This window comes from Desmodus rotundus, chromosome 12, assembly GCF_022682495.2.
Source record: "Desmodus rotundus isolate HL8 chromosome 12, HLdesRot8A.1, whole genome shotgun sequence".
Taxonomy (NCBI): Eukaryota; Metazoa; Chordata; class Mammalia; order Chiroptera; family Phyllostomidae; genus Desmodus; species Desmodus rotundus.
Window position 1 is genome coordinate 33,581,514 of NC_071398.1, and position 3,891 is coordinate 33,585,404.

Genomic DNA, 3,891 nt, shown 5'->3' on the forward strand with positions numbered 1-3,891 from the left:
CTGAGTTCAGGGACAGAGGGAGGGAGGAAGGGAACAGAGAAGAGGGGCCAGGGGCTTAATCTGTATAATATTTTATTTCTAAAAATAAGAGATCTGATGCAGATATAGGAAAATGTTTACATCTGTTAAATCTGGGCATTATACAGGGGTCTGTTAGACTATTTTTTAGTACAGTCTGTAGATTTGAATGCTTTTTAAAAACAGGCTTAATTTACTTTATTTTTCTTGTGTAAAATCATGTGGTGGCCGCAGCTGGAGCCTGGGTCCTCTGTACAGAAACTCTGGGGTGGGGCTTTACAAGATGGTCAGTGAATTCCTGTTAGGGAGACTGGGTGGATATGATCTCTTTCCAGATGTCAAGGGTGAGATAGCTGTAAGTCTTGGCGGTGGCATTGAAGGGGTCCTTGGCAAAGTTGCCCAGGGTGGCAGTGCAGCCCCTGGCTGAGATGTAGCGGTTGTAGACACCAGCCATTGCAGCAGCTTCTTGAGCACAGGGCTGAGACAATGCCAGTGCCCCTGTGAGCAGGGATGAGGCACACCAGCACAGAGGCACAGCAGTTGGTCACCTTGCAAAGGACAGTGTGGGGCTTGCCAATCTTTTTCCTCCAATAACCTCACTGCACAGGTACAATCAAGAGCTTGGCCAAGATGATGGCCCCAATGGATGACAGTGGCTACTTCCTTGGATCACTTGAACCTGGTCCTGTGGCCAGCACAGGTCTGCTTTTGCACAGGCATAATCTTCAAAACCTCCTTCTTGAAGGATGCCTCCAGGAAAGTCAATGATTCCTTGATGGGCAGGGAGAAGATACAAATCTTCCAGGGATTTGACCTTCATGTCCTTGACCAGACATCCCAACTTGATGACAGGGATCCATTCCTGGTCCTTGGCTTTGCTTCTGTGAGCTCCATGGCCTCAGCCTAGACCTGACCACAGTCATGACCTTGGTTCTGGATGCTGCTGCCAAATCCTCCATGGAAGCTGCCACAGCATCCCATTCCAGGGCCCCCAGAACTCCGGGCCCTCCTGTAGCACGAGTGTCATCACCGTTTGGTGTTTCCTTGGAGAAGAAGCGGATTTTAAACCTTTATCTAAATAGATTAAGAAATTTAAAGTTTTTAAAAAGTGGGAAAGAACATTCTAGTTGTTCTGTGGAGGGTGGATCACAGAAAGAGACTGAGGCTGGGGCAGGAATAATGATGATGGGGTTAAAACATAGCAGGGGGCAGGTGGGACTGATGCTGAGGTTGAGTGGAGAGAACTTATCCACAGGTTAAAACTTTTCCAGAGAGGAGACCAGTGTTCTCATTGGGGCGGTACCTTCCTTCCACTTCTGGGGTTTTATTCCTGTTGATTTGATTCCTTTGCTGCTACCTCAATCACCCTTACTTCTTATCTACAATAGCTATCTCCTCCTCAGATGTGCCGACCCAGGAAAGCCTTCACTGCCCCACCTCCCCCAACACCAGGTTTATTGGATTACCTCCTTCATACCCAGAGCTAAACCACTTTTTGGATTATGACTGTATGAAAACCCAACTCAAAGTAGTTTTTTCCCTCCTGAACAAGAAATATCTTGGCTGACATGGTTAAAAAAAAACTGCTTCAGGTGAGGTGTGATCCTGCAGCTCAAATGCTGGAAGGCAGTTATAATGAGCAAAACCTCTGTGTTCAGAGTAATAAGGTTTGAATTCTGATTCCACCACTCACAAGCTGGATAACCATGGGCAAGTCTCTCAATCTCTCTGGCTTCAGTTTCTGCATTTATGAATTGGGGACAATAACAACACCTACTTTTCAGTGTTGTTGCAGCATTTAAATGAGATAATATGCATAAGCTCTTTGAATATTGTTTGAACACAGTTGACTGTTCAATGACTGTCATGATGATGATGATGGTAATGTCATTGAGGACCCAGCCTCCTGCTCCTCCACTTAAAAAAAGTTTGGCACACATTATGTTTATTGTATCTTTCCATTACCATTTATTTCCCTTATACCCTCCACCTCCTGTAATCACCACCCTGTTGCCCATGCCCACGAGTCCTTTGTCCTCATCCCTCCTCCCGCTAACCACCCATGCCCCAGTACTCTCAGCCTGCTCTCTATATATGAATCTATCTCTATTTCACTTGTTCCTTCAGTTTGTTCATTAGATTCCACGTATGAGTGAAGTCATATGGTATTTGTCTTTCTCTGACTGGCTTATTACATTTAAAATAATGTCCTCCAGGTCCATCCATGCTGTTGCAAAGGCTAAAATTTTCTTCTTTTTAATGGCCAAGTGGTATTCCATTGTGTAAATATACAATAGTTGTTTTATCCACTCATCTACTGATGGACACTTGGGCTTCTTCTAGATCTTGGTGATTGTAAATAACGCTGCAATGAACATAAAGGGACTTATATTCTTTTGAATTAGTGTTTTGGTTTCTTTGGATAAATTTCCAGAAGTGGAATTGCTGGGTCATGAGGCAGTTCCATTTTTTAAAAAGATTTTGTTTATTTATTTTTAGATTGGAAGAAAAGGAGAAAGAGAGGGAGAGAAACATGAGTGTTTGGTTGCCTCTTATGCACCCCCTCCACTGGGGACCTGGCCTGCAACCCAAGCTTGTGCCCTGACTGGGAATTGAACCAGCCACCCTTTGCTCGCAGGCCAGCACTCAATCCACTGAGCCACATCAGTCAGGGCATCATTTTTAATTTTTTGAGGTATCTCTATACTGCTTTCCACAGTGGCTGCACCTGTCTGCAATCCCACCAATAAGGCAAAAGGGTTCCCCCTTTCTCCACATTCTTGCCAGCACTTGTTGTTTGTTTATTTATTAATGATAGTCATTTTGACAGGTGTGAGGTGATATCCCATTGTGGTTTTAATTTGCATTTCTCTGATGATTAGTGATGTTGAGCATCTTTTCCTATGTCTATTGGCCATGTGTATGTCCTCTTTGAAGAAGTGTCTATTTTTTAATTGAATTGTTTGTTTTTTTGGTGTTGAGTTTTATAAGTTTTTAAGTAAATTTTGGATATTATCCCCTTGCCAGGTATATTGGCAAATATGTTCTCCTATATACTGGGCTGTCTTTTTATTTTGTTGATGATTTCCTTTGCTGTGCAAAAAATTTTTAGTTTCATGTAGTCCCATTTGTTTATTTTTTCTTTGGTTTCCCTTACCTGAGGAGATATATCAGAAAAAATATTGCTACAAGCAATGTCTGAGATTTTACTGTCTATATTTTCTTCCAGGATTTTTATGGCTTCAAGTCTAACATTTAAATCTTTAATCCATTTTGAATTTATTCTTGTGTGTGGTGTAAGAAGGTGGTCTAGTTTCATTTTTCTGCATGTATCTGTCCAATTTTCCTAACATCATTTATTGAATAAACTGTCTTTAGCTATTGTATGTACTTGCATTCTCTATCAAATGTTGAATACAAAGGTGTGGGGTTTTTTTTCCCCCTGGGCTCTCTATTCTGTCCTATTGATATATGTGTCTGTTTTTATGCCAGTACTATACTGTTTTCCACTTTCTATTGTTTGCTTCCTTGGCTCCTCCTTCATCTGGCACCCCCAAGTTCTTCCACGTGGTTGCAAATGAGACCCTACACCCTCCAAGGTGGGAGAGAAAGGTGTGGTTTTAGAGTTAACATGGAAGAGGTAGGCTGCTTCTTTTTAGTAAATGCTTCCCAAAACTATTTATTTAAGTCTCATTGGCTCAGGAAGTTTCACATGACCACTGTTGAATGAATCTCTGAGCCAGAATATGGCTCCCAAACACTCTAATGACTGCTACACCATACCTTCCCAGACTTATTTCTCACCCCCTTCCCAAGATCAGACAAGGGGAGCTCTGTCCTTCCAGCTCCTTATGCCATGAGACTCATTCTGTC

At 42.5% G+C, this 3,891-nt stretch overlaps 1 pseudogene; it reads right to left on the reverse strand.

Moving 5' to 3' along the window:
- Nucleotides 1-235: 235 nt before the first annotated feature.
- On the reverse strand, nucleotides 236-838 carry LOC128779651 (small ribosomal subunit protein uS5 pseudogene; annotated as a pseudogene).
- Between the last annotated feature and the right edge of the window lie 3,053 nt (nucleotides 839-3,891).